Source organism: Palaemon carinicauda, chromosome 31 (genome assembly GCF_036898095.1).
Source record: "Palaemon carinicauda isolate YSFRI2023 chromosome 31, ASM3689809v2, whole genome shotgun sequence".
Classification (NCBI taxonomy): domain Eukaryota; kingdom Metazoa; phylum Arthropoda; class Malacostraca; order Decapoda; family Palaemonidae; genus Palaemon; species Palaemon carinicauda.
The window spans coordinates 11,542,244-11,554,929 of record NC_090755.1 but is presented as its reverse complement, the minus strand read 5'-3'; the positions used below and the strand labels follow the sequence as shown (position 1 = coordinate 11,554,929).

Genomic DNA, 12,686 nt, shown 5'->3' with positions numbered 1-12,686 from the left:
GTTCGTCCCCGATCTTCGGATTCGGCGCTAGGCGTGCGAGCGCCAACAATCTTCACAGTACGCGTGAACACCGAAGATCATTCCGTTCGCGGGATGGTTTCCCGCGCGCGACCATTGAGGCTCACACAGTCATCTCACGGATCGTCCGCGTGTGGTTTTCCCGCTTGCGATCGTCGTAGATCGTTCGCGCGCGGGCACCGAGATGTCCGCTCGTGATCGCCGACTATCTTCTCACGCGTGCGAGCGCCGACGATCTTCGCTTACGCATGAGCATCGAAGATCGTCCGGGCTCGCGCGAATCGCCGACGACCGTCTTACATAGTTGGAGATCATTCACACGCGGGCACTATGGGTCCCCGCTCACTGTCTCCTACGGTTTTTTCTCTTGCGCTAGCGCCGATGATCTTCGCTCTCGTGGCACCGAAAATTGTCAGCGTTATTCTTCCGCGCGTGGGATGGTTTCCCACATGCAATCGCCGATGGCGCTAACACCGGCGATCTTTTTTCGCCGAGATCGTTCGCGCGTGGGATGGTTTCCCTCGCCCACGATCTTTCACGCGCAGGCTCCAGCGATCTTCATACGCGTGGAGGCGCGGGGATCGTTCACACGGTCGCCGATACGGAAGGGTCTCCAGGAGTTCTGCTACGCATGCTTTATTCACGCGCTACCCAGATCTGTGCTTTTCGCGCGATCGTCAGCGTGATCGGCGCACCGTTCTCCGACACGACCGCGCCCTGTTTACATCAGGGCTTATGGCGGTCAGACCACCTCCGCGTTTCCCTCCCCCACAGCGCAGAGCAGCCCCCTCTCAGGAGGGGGGGAGGTTTCCGGACAGGTCAAAGGTCGCTTCTCCCTTCACTGCAGATTCTCTACGGGCAAACCCTCATGTGTCATCTTCCCCAGAGGATCGAACGATCCTCTTCCCTCCAGAGGGACTCCCTGTCAGCACGAGGATTGGTCGGCATCCCTGGTGGGATGTCGTCGTCAGAGCACTCAAGCAGGCGTTGAGCCTGTGCCTTCTGACTGGGGTCACTAATCAGTAGCAGCTTCCTCTCCCCCTGAAGGGGGTGAGAGGAATCCCTGGTATAGTATCTTCCTCAAGGACTATCCTGTCCCTTCGCGAGTCCTTACACAGGCGATGGGCCCTCCTCAGACTCCATCTCCCCTCCCCTGCGGATGGGCTTTGCCCATCCCCAGGAGGGTCGGATGGCCCGGTCCTCTCCCCCTTCACTCTATAGGGAGAATCCCCGCCTCTTCCTGAGGGTCCTATCGTGCGGAGGGGGCGAAGCCTTACATTCTTCATCGCTGGGGTCCTGTTTCCCTCCTAGGAGGGATCCTAAGGCACTGTCTTCCGCAAGGACCCGACAGGATCCGGTTGGACCCTTGGGGCATGTCTACGAGTCTCCCCAGGGAGAGCCCCCGGGGATGGGAGACCTTGCTGCCAGTCCATCAGGAGGAGGAGCTCCAGGGGTCGGAACTTGCGTTCTGGCAGGTTCTGGCCCTCAGGAGAAACCTCAAGGGGATCCCAGAGTTAGAGATTCCTCTTCGGTAAGGGAAGGATTCGGTCCTGGACGGAGTTCTACTCACCCAAGGACTCCCTTACGCCAGTGCAGCTTGCCCTGGCCTCAGGGAATGGAGAGCTCCAGAGACTAGGCCGAGGGCTAGCTTTCCGAGCTCGTCTCCTTCCCTTCTCGACTCCGCACAGGGTTGTCAAACAGTCTCCGTTCAGCATAGCGACAGCAGACACGGTCAGCTTTGCGGTGAGACCACAAGTCTTCATGGGTACACTGGTCCGGTAGGACTCGTACTTCCGGTCCTGGTTCACCCATCTTCAAGGAAGTACTTTGGAGTTTGCCTGGAAGGCGGGTATACCAGTTCAAGGGCTGTGCTTCGGCCTCTCCACGGCACCTCAACAGTTCTCCGATACTTCCTGGGTGGCTGGCCGATCCGGCAGACTCGAAGGCTTCCCTTCTTCGTAATCGGGACAAGCTCCTCGGACTTTACCAAGTTTTAAAGATCATGGTGGACCTCGAGGAGTCCTCCCCGCAGCCCTCTCAGAGTCTGGTATACCGAGCTTGGTCTTAGGCTCCTATCTCCTGCAGCCTTCCCTTCAGACGTCAGGGTACCAAGGCAGAGGAAGGTCGTGAGACCTTTCCTCACACGGGAAGACCCTCCAACCCAAGGTTGTTACGTCTCTCCTCCCTGGCCCGTCTGGTTTCCACAGTCGCCCCAGGATGAGTTCTCTCCAGTGGCAACTCGGGGCGCGGGGGAGTCGGGGGCACGTCTCCCCAGACGCCGAGACCCCTAGGGGTCAACTGGTACAGACGAACTCATAGGGGTGGGAAGCTGTCGGGGGCCTACAAGAGGGAGTGTCCCTTATCGTCCTTCCCCCTAATTTGATGCTGTTTTCGGACGCGTCAAAGGAAAGGGGGGGGGGACGTTCTGATCCACAGGTCCTCAGGCCGGGAGTCAGAACCAACAGAACCAGGAAGAACCTTCTCTAGTCCTACTAGAGGCACAAACCGTATTTCTGGCTCTCCAGTAGCCCCACCTAGCCTGGCGGACTACTCTGTGGTTATGAGGATCAGCAACACCACAGTAAAGGTATTCTGGCCCACACAAGGAGGTACTTTTCGGTACAACCATCCCATCCTGCGGTAGAGATATCGGGATGGTCCGGGTCCCCCTCGGTCTCCTTGGCAGCTCGCTTGATTCCAGGCAAAGGAATGAGCTCGCCGACAGTCTGAGCAGTGTGTCACGGACACCACATTCCGAGTGGTCTTTGGATCCTCAAGTAGCCTACAAGTCCTGCCTCGGTGGGGCTCCCTCGGTGGACCGGTTCGCTACAGCACTGAGCTGCAAGCTCCCTCTGTACTGCTCCCCGGTCACAGATACCCAAGGCCCTATGGTAGGAGGCCTTCCAGCAACGGTGGGACACCATCGATGTGTTGCCTCCGTAGCTTGCTCCTCTTTCCGCCGGGAGTCTATCCAGCTTCTCCTCAAAGAGAGAGGACTTTCGCAACAAGTTGCGAAAAGGAGGCCTGGACACCTGCGCAAGTCTTCCGCAGTAGTCTCCCAGGCGATAGGGCAATTTTCTGTGGCCGGTGTCGGGGAGAGGGCATCCCTCCACACGATGCCGCTCCCAGCAATGGCAGGGCCCCTTGTGGGACTGCGGGATAAATGTGCCTTTTCAGTTTCGACTGTGTAAGGCTATCCCTCAGCCGTGAGTCTTGCCTCCTGGCTATAGAGACAAACATTTCTCCCCCCGCTGGAACTCTCCTTCGCATGCGAGGTCTTGTCCTCTCCTACCCTCAGTCGAAGGTGAGACCTCCTCCTTGGAACGTGGTTCCAGTCCTTGAGTCTCTAAAGAGACCCCCCTGACGAACCACTACGTAGTCCCCAGACCACCACCTTTCTGGGTAGACAGTGTTCCTGCTAGCCTATCTTCAGCCAAGCGAGTCACATGGTCTCTCTTACGACTTCGCCCATTCAGGGGGTTAGGGGGAGACAACTTCAGGTTCGTCCCTGAGGTTTGTTGCTGAGACTCAGAATCCGGGAGTGCCGGACCCGCTTCGACTCCTTCCAGGGCTCGAGTCTCCATCCTGTAGCAGATAACTCAGACCATCTCCTACCTTGCCGGTAGGGAGTCCGAGCTAATGTCTTCAGAGAACAGCTGCAGTTCGTCTCCAGGTCCAAGTCTCGTTCGTGGATCCTGGGTAACGAGGAGAAGGGTCTCCAGGAGTACCATCTCGGCCTGGATTCGCAGGGTGCTACACCCTGCCTTGAATCCTGACCCTTCTCCATCGCATCGCCCTAGAGCCCATGACATCAGGGGCTTAGATACGTCCCTGCCCTTCATGGAGCATCTTTCAGTGACGCAGGTCCTGCAAGCGGGGATGTTGAAGCCTCAGACCTCCTTCTCAGCCCCTTACCTGCAAGACATGACCCACAGGAGGCGCGATACGTTTCTATCGGCCCTGTGGTGGCTTTACAACAGCTGGTCTAAACCTCAGGCTCCTTGATGGACAAGTAGCAGAAGGTTGAGGGCATTGTTACCTGGTGTTAGTCTGCATGAATGAAAAGATCTGTCTGGCTCTTATTCTTTTCTCTTTTCTTCATCCTCTCCTCCCACGGAGAAAGCAGCATCCTGGGTTCTCTGCACAGCTGACCTCAAACCACTGCAGGTAAACCATGCTTCCTTGTGTTCCTAGTATTATGTGTAATACTGTCATGTCCCCATACCCTGACGAGGTGGTATTGGGGGAGTCCTAGCCTGGATTCCCTTCTGAGGGACTCCAGGGCAACTGCCTGGGACTAGTCACTTTTCACCTTCGCACACACCTCATATAGGCCGCGGCAATTTCACAACCGCCAGCGAGGAGCAGGGATTCCCTATTATTCGAGTACTTGATCACTCGAATATGGAATCCCCGGGCAAGCAAAGCCAGTATGGCCGGGACTTACCACCCTTCCTAAGGGTTAAGTCACCCCATGTAAATAGCGTGGTTTGTATTCAGTTACGGAACAAATGACAAATTTGTAGATAATTTGTATTTTTCCTAACGATACAAACGTAGCTATTTACAGTTATGTGCCCGCCAGCCCTGTCCCCCAAGATAAGTCCTACCTCTAAGTAAAGTGGAGTATTCTCCGGTGTGTGAGGGAGAGGGGTAGGTAGCTACCCCTCTCTACCCCCCGCTAACTAGCGGTGGGGTAGTTAAAACTTTATGGCTCGTCATCGGCTGCGCCGAAGTAATCACCCCATGTAAATAGCTAGGTTTGTATCGTTAGGAAAAATACAAATTATCTACGAATTTGTCATATTTTAGATAAATATTAAGAAAATAGGTTATTTTATGAATAGAACTTACCTGGCAGTTATATATACATAGCTAATTATCTCTATTTCGGCAGAATTTTTCTAAAACTAGGCAACCGCCTTGTGGTGGTTGGGTGGTAACACCCGTTAAAGGGTGGTAGGAGGAATCATTCCCGTTTTCTGTTCTTCAGTTCATCTCTGCCGGCCGGATCGACAACACGTTGGTCCGTCATTAAGAGTTTTTCTTCGCTTTCCCTGCTCGGTGTACCAGTCTGCTTTTTTGGTGAAGTACTCTGATTTGGGGTTTTGGCGATCGTTGTATTTTGTTTTCTCTTAGCTTTTTTTGCTGTTTTTCATTATGAGTGATAAGAGTCATTACCGTATCTGTGCGAATGAGGAATGTAAGGTGAGACTACCGAAAATGGCGGTAGATCCTCACACCGTTTGTTCTAATTGTAGGGGTTTTGTTTGTGCCCTTGATAATAGGTGCGAGGAATGTAATGTTTTGGATGAGAAAGATTGGTTAATTATGAAGCGCTATGTGCGTAAGCTAGAGCTCGATAGAGTTAGGAGAGCTTCTAGGTCTAAGTCTAAGTCTGTTAGTGGTAAGGAAGACGAACTTAGCGTAGATTTATCTATTGATCCTATTATTGATTCCTCTTTGGAAGTTGATCCTTCCCTTGAGGTAGTAACTCCTGCACCTCCTACAGGTTCCGTATCTACGGATGACCCTCGGTACGCTAGCCTGGCGGCCGAGTTGAAGGCCATTAAAGAACAACTGGAGGCCTTTAAAGGTAAGGAAAGTGAAAGTGCTTGTGTTAGTGCAGTGGAGGTGGCGACTGACCGAATCTGTCATACCCCTAGGCCTAGACCTCTACCAAGCTCCCAGGACCAAGGGAGAAGGTACGTCGATGACCGAAAGGGGGTGAGAGGTACGTACCCTCGGTCAGCCGTCGCCTCAGACAGTCCTGTTGTCGATTCCCAGGCTGCTCTTGACCGTCACGGGAAAGACGTGTCGGATGTGTTGTTTTCTTCTCCGAATTCGTCCAGACGTAAATGGAAGTATGAAGCTTCAAGACCTACTAAGAGGAGATGGAACCGCGACGAACGGTCTCGTTCTTTCTCTCCCGGTTCTAGCAGTTATGAACCTTGTCCGTCGGAGGATGATTTCGACTCCGTGCCTGTGAAAAGGGCGAAGCCTGCTGCCGAAGATCCTCCCCCTTCTACGAGTGTTATTCGTCAGCCCCCCCCTTCGGGTCCGCAAGACCCAGCTGATGTTGCTAAATCCTTTATGTCTGTCATGCAGGAACATCTTTTGACTTTAGTACAAGCCTTTAGCCGCCCTCACGCCCAGTCTGACAGACGTAAAGACGACTCGTTGCCGATTAAGAAGTCTGCTTCTAAGAGAGAACGGAGTTCTTCTTTTAAGAAAACTTCTCCCTCTCTACGCCAGGATGAGGAATGTGTGCTTTCGCCAGGCGATACTTCTTCGCGATACCAGGGCGATACGTTTTCTCGTTCTCGATACCGGGACGATACCTTATCAAACGACGCTGCTTCTCGTTCTCGATACCAAGACGATACCGCCTCTCGTTCGCTTCGCCACGACGATACCTCCTCTCGTTCGCTTCGCCACGACGATACCTCCTCTCGTTCACGACGCCACGACGATACCTCCTCTCGTTCGCTTCGCCACGACGATACCTCCTCTCGTTCACGACGCCACGACGATACCGACCTCTAGTTCTCGACGCTACGACGATACCGCCTCTCGCTCTCGCCGCCACGACGATACCGCCTCTCGCTCTCGCCGCCACGACGAGACGACGACTCTGCCTCTCGTTCTCGGTCCCAGGGCGATACCACCCTGCCTCTTCGGGACGATACTGCCTCTCGTCCCAAGGATTCTTCTAGCGCGGGACTCCAGGATGCAACCCGTCTTTTGCAGGATGATGCCTTTGATTTGCCCTTGTCGGGTTCTAAGGATCCTTCTTTTCTTTCGAAGGATATTGCAGATGTGGATCAGGACCTCGAGGATGTTTCTGATGACGATGATAATCCTGCCGACGCTGTGGGAGATTACAAAGTTCTCTCTCGCTCCCTTCTTGAACTTTTTGGAGAGGAATTCCAACCTGCTGCCCCTCAATCTCCTCAGTCCCAATTTAACAGAAAGAAGGCCAAGAAACAGTCGGCCTTCATCAAGATGAAGCTGTCTATCTCTGCAAAGAAGGCTCTCACGAAGATTGATGACTGGATGATGGAGCGGAGACAAACAGTTAAGACTTCCTTCTCGTTTCCACCAGCTCGTCTTGCTTCAAGAGCGGGTATGTGGTATGCAACTGGAGGACCTTTGGGTCTGGAGTGCCTTCCTCCTCCAAGGGTGACTTCTCTGGTTTAGTGGACTCTGCTAGAAGGCATGCTCTCAACTCAGCCAAGGTCATGTGGTCGATGTCGGAGCTGGATCATCTCGTCAAAGGTATTTTTAGAGACTTTGAGGTTTTTAGTTTCCTAGACTGGTCACTTGGGACTCTCGCAAGGAAAACTGAACAGATGGAAGGATCTAGGGACCTTACCAGTATTATGTCCTGTATGGATAAGGCCCTCAGAGATGGGGCGAATGAGTTGGCTGCCATGTTCTCAGCTGGGGTCCTAAAGAAGAGAGCTCTGCTTTGCTCTTTTGCTTCTAGGTCTGTTACCAATGCACAAAAGTCTGAGCTTCTTTACGCCCCCCTCTCTCAACATCTTTTTCCCGAGTCCCTGGTTAATGACATTACGCGTTCTCTGGCCCAAAAAGCCACCCAAGACCTTTTATCTCGTTCTGCTCGTAAGCCCTTGGCAGCCCCTCCTTCTTCTTTGAAACGGGAGGAAAGGAGATTCCAGCAGCCCTTTCGGGGCAGGACTACTTCAAGACCAGATTTTAGAGGGAGATGGCAAGATTCAGGACCAAGATCTACCAGGGGTTCTTTCAGACCTCGCTCCAGAAAATGAAGTTCGTCTCCTCCAGACAGTAGGCGCAAAACTGTCAGGTTTTTGGCAGTCTTGGAAGAGGAGAGGGGCGGACACCTGGTCCCTCTCAGTCATCAAGGAAGGATACAAGATCCCCTTTCTGAAAAAACTTCCTCTCGCAGATGCTCCGCTGGCCTTAGTAGCCCGGTACTCAGATCCGGGGAAACAGAAGGCCCTAGTAGACCTTGTCAACCAAATGCTAGACAAGGGGGCGATAGAACCGGTTCGGGATCTATCCTCCCCAGGCTTTTACAATCGCCTGTTTCTGGTCCCCAAGAACTCGGGCGGATGGAGACCCGTCCTGGATGTCAGCGCTCTCAACGTATTTGTGGAGAAGACAAAGTTCTCCATGGAGACGTCAGTACGTCCAGGGGACTGGATGGTGTCCCTCGACTTGCAGGACGCATATTTCCATGTCCCCATCCATCCGACTTCGAGGAAGTACCTGAGATTTGTAATGGAGGGCAAGTGCTTCCAATTCAGAGCTCTTTGCTTCGGTCTCAGCACGGCTCCTCAAGTCTTCACCAGGGTAATGGCGAATGTGTCAGGTTGGCTGCATCAGGAGGGGATAAGGATATCCTTCTATCTGGACGATTGGCTGATTCGTTCACGATCGAGGGAGAAATGTCTGGAGGATTTACGGAAGACTTTTATGATGGCTCAAGATCTAGGCCTGGTCATCAACAGGGAGAAGTCTCAGATCAGACCGAATCAGACTATTCTCTATTTGGGGATAGTTCTGAATTCAGTTCTTTTTCGGGCTTCTCCCTCTCAGGAAAGACAGACCAAGTGTCTCGTAAAAGTCAGAACTTTCCTGGACAAGAAGAGATGCACAGCGAAGGAGTGGATGAGTTTGCTGGGGACTCTATCCTCCCTCGAACAGTTTGTCTCTCTGGGGAGACTCCACCTAAGACCTCTTCAGCACTTTCTTTCGAAGACATGGAACAGAAAGATGCAGGAAGACTCCTTTTCCTTCCCCATTCCAATAGAAGTCAAGACTCTTCTGAAGTGGTGGCTGGACCCAACCTTGTTAGGGGAAGGGATCTCCTTACACAAGAAGAACCCAGACCTAGTGTTGTTTTCAGACGCATCAGAGTCAGGCTGGGGGGCAACACTAGGAAGCAAGGAGGTCTCAGGCTATTGGGAAGGAATTCAGCTGGGATGGCACATCAACAACAAGGAGCTGATGGCCATTTTTCTGGGGCTAAAGGCCTTCAAGGACTTGGTGTCTGGGAAGATTGTGGAGGTCAACTCAGACAACACCACAGCTCTTGCTTACATCAGGAAGCAAGGAGGGACTCACTCTCTGTCTCTCTTCGAGACAGCAAGAGAGCTCCTTCTTTGGGCGAAGGAGAACAGGATAAACCTGCTGACAAGGTTTGTTCAGGGACAGAAGAATGTGAGGGTGGACATGCTCAGCAGGAAAGGGCAGGTCTTTCCCACAGAATGGACCCTCAACCAACAGGTCTGTCAGAGTCTCTGGAGGCTGTGGGGGAGACCCCTCATCGATCTTTTCGCCTCCAACTTATCCAAGAGGATCCCCATCTATTGCTCCCTAGTTCCGGACAGAGAGGCAATAGCAGTAGACGCCTTTTTGATGGATTGGACGGGTATGGACACTTATGCTTTTCCCCCGTTCAAGATCATCAATCTGGTAGTCAGGAAATTCGCCCTCCTCGATTCGGGACGGATGATCCTGATAGCTCCGTTCTGGCCGATGAGGGAATGGTTCACGGAGGTGGTGGACTTGTTGATGGACTTTCCAAGAAGCCTCCCTGCAAGTCCAAATCTGCTCAGACAACCCCACTTCGAGAGATATCATCAAAACCCCCTCGCTCTCAATCTGACTGCCTTCAGACTATCGAGAAGCTCGTCAGATCGAGAGGCTTTTCAGCGCAAGCTGCGAAAGCTATCGCCAGAGCGAGGAGGGTCTCTCCGCAGAGGGTCTACCAGTCCAAGTGGGAGACTTTTAGGGCTTGGTGTAGGAAGCACAAGATTTCCTCATCCACTACCTCTGTGAGCCAGATTGCGGATTTCTTGTTGTACCTCAGACAGGACGCTAAGCTAGCTGTGTCCACTATCAAAGGGTACAAAAGTATGCTCTCTTCCGTCTGTCGGCATAGAAGCTTGGACTTGTCTCGCGATAAGGACTTACATGACCTCTTGAAGTCTTTTGAGACGACCAAGCAGACCCAGTTAAAGCCCCCTTCTTGGAACCTTGATGTGGTTCTTAAATTTCTGTGCACCAAGAGATTTGAGCCCATCTCACAGGCTCCCCCTAGGGAGGTTACCAAGAAGACCCTCTTTCTTTTGGCCTTAGCAACAGCTAAAAGAGTTAGTGAAGTCCATGCAATTGAAAAACAGGTAGGCTTCAATCTGAATGGGGCAGTTTGTGCCTTGAGATTAGACTTTCTCGCTAAGAACGAGAACCCTTCTAAGCCCTGGCCGAGGACCTTTGAGGTTCCTAACTTGACCAACCTAGTGGGTCAAGAGCAAGAGAGGCTGCTCTGTCCAGTACGAGCCCTCAAGACCTACTTGTCTCGCACGAAAAGTGTGAGAGGCTCTTCTAGCTCCCTGTGGTGTTCTGTGAAAGATCCTCAAAAGCCCCTTTCCAAGAACGCTTTGTCCTTTTTCCTGAGGGAAGTGATAAGAGAAGCGCATCTCTTGTGTGAGGAGGAACACTTCGGACGTTTAAAAGTGCAAGCTCACGAAGTGAGGGCCATTGCGACCTCGCTTGCTTACCGCAAGAACATGTCGCTCCGTCAAATTATGGATGTGACATTCTGGAGGAGCAACACTGTGTTCGCCTCTCATTACCTCAGAGAGGTGAGGGTGGATTATGAGAAATGTTATACCTTGGGACCATACGTAGCTACGGCTTCTGTATTAGGCAAAGGAGTTACTACCTCCCCTCAGCCTTAGTTTTGTTTACTTGTACATAGGTTGGTGTATTTTTTTATTGGTTGTCTGAGGACTTCGACTTGTGTACAGTCACCTCAGTCTAGTTAGATAATTTTTATCTACTTTGCAAATGTTAGGTGGTTGGTTTGGTAAAGTTGCGGTTTTTTATTTTGGGCAATAGGTAGTCCTGAAGTCTAGTCAGATTGTTGGTCTCACCCCGTTGACAGACTCGATTGAGTGTTTTCAGCACTGCAGGTCACATCCTGGCTGACACTCCTAAGGGAAAGCGACTCAAGAGGCAGGACCCTTTGAAGTCAGCTACCTTAGCAGGTAAGGAATCAAGGTGTTTATTTATCCTACAACTTTTTTGGTTGTTTCCCCAACGATGTTACTGTCTATCACCCTCCTCCAAGTGTGTTAATCAGCTATGTATATATAACTGCCAGGTAAGTTCTATTCATAAAAATGGAGTTTTTATGATAAAACAAAGTTTTATGAATACTTACCTGGCAGTTATATATACATCCGAAGGCCCACCCACCTCCCCTCAGGAGACAGGTCGGGCATAGATGAACTGAAGAACAGAAAACGGGAATGATTCCTCCTACCACCCTTTAACGGGTGTTACCACCCAACCACCACAAGGCGGTTGCCTAGTTTTAGAAAAATTCTGCCGAAATAGAGATAATTAGCTATGTATATATAACTGCCAGGTAAGTATTCATAAAACTTTGTTTTATCATAAAAACTCCATATTTTTGCTAAATTTTGAAATAGATTGAATTCTCTTTTAGGAGACATCATCTTGGGATGGTAGTCATGCTAGAACTGAAGTGGAGGTGGGTGAAAAGGGGCTGTTGTAAAAAAACAGTATGTATGTACTATGAAATTTGATATACTGCAACTGGGAGCCAAGTAGTACCAACTTGCATCCATTAAGAAGTTTTCCATTTTTGTCATACAAGAATATATCCCACACAAAAATAGAACAAACATCGTTAATGGTTTTGCCTTCAATATAATTCCAGAATATATACAATCACTTTGGTATATAAGGTTAAACTTTGCATTCCAATTCTGTCAACAGATTTTTTTCACCAGTAGTAGAATGATATTGCATCAGTTTTCCTTAGAATAAAGTGGGTGCTTTATTTGAAGCGGAAACGTATTACAGCACTTTTGCTCCATCACTGACAGATCAAAGAGCACAATACTGTAAATAGTTTTCTTTGATTAATGTCTCATTTTTTTCTCCTTGCAGGTAGATGATGTTATCGGATGTCTTAGACTGCCTCATTTATGGCACTAGAAAGGATTTATGAATCCAGCAGAAGATTTCATGCATGGGAAATGAGTGAGGTGACTAATTGCCCCATACAATTGTCAAATATTTATTAATTTCATGTAAAATGATTAATTTTGGTTAATTATTAATGTAGAATGCTCTTCCAGTACATTTGATATAAACTTAATTACGGTACATTTCAAAGTTAACTCAAATTTGCCTTCTTATTTTCACAGGTTGACGAAGATGTCGATGGTTTCTCTGTCGGTTTTTACATTACCATTTTATGACATAAAATGAATTTTCTCTCTTCTTTCATTTAGAACTCTTTGAGGCCTCAGTCTTTATCTATTTGTTTCTTCCACTGTTTCGTAGGCCTTTCTAGAGGTTCTCATCATGCCACTTTAGTGTTTTATTTTTTTAAATATTTAACTTAGCCGGTGAATATATAATAGCTGCAACTCTGTTGCTCGACAGACACATACATAAAAAACTCGCCAGCGATTGCTATACAGGTTGCGGGTGTGCCCACCAGCGCCAACTGTCGGCCAGATACCACTCTCGATGTAAACAAAACCTTCAATTTCTTCTCTGTCGACGTGTCGACAAGACGTACTTTACTCGCTGTTGAACCTGGAGTTTTTCCCATCATATTTGGTGAAGTACTTTAATAT

General features: G+C 50.3%; 1 long non-coding RNA gene across 1 annotated transcript in view; it reads left to right on the top strand.

The window, feature by feature from the left end:
• The window catches only part of LOC137624887 (uncharacterized), a 28,101-nt gene extending 15,653 nt beyond the window's left edge, over positions 1-12,448 (top strand). Inside the window, exons 2-3 of the long non-coding RNA XR_011040778.1 lie at positions 11,989-12,086; positions 12,249-12,448. This is a non-coding gene — a long non-coding RNA (uncharacterized lncRNA). The remainder of the gene's footprint in view (positions 1-11,988; positions 12,087-12,248) is intronic.
• The last annotated feature ends 238 nt before the right edge of the window (positions 12,449-12,686 follow it).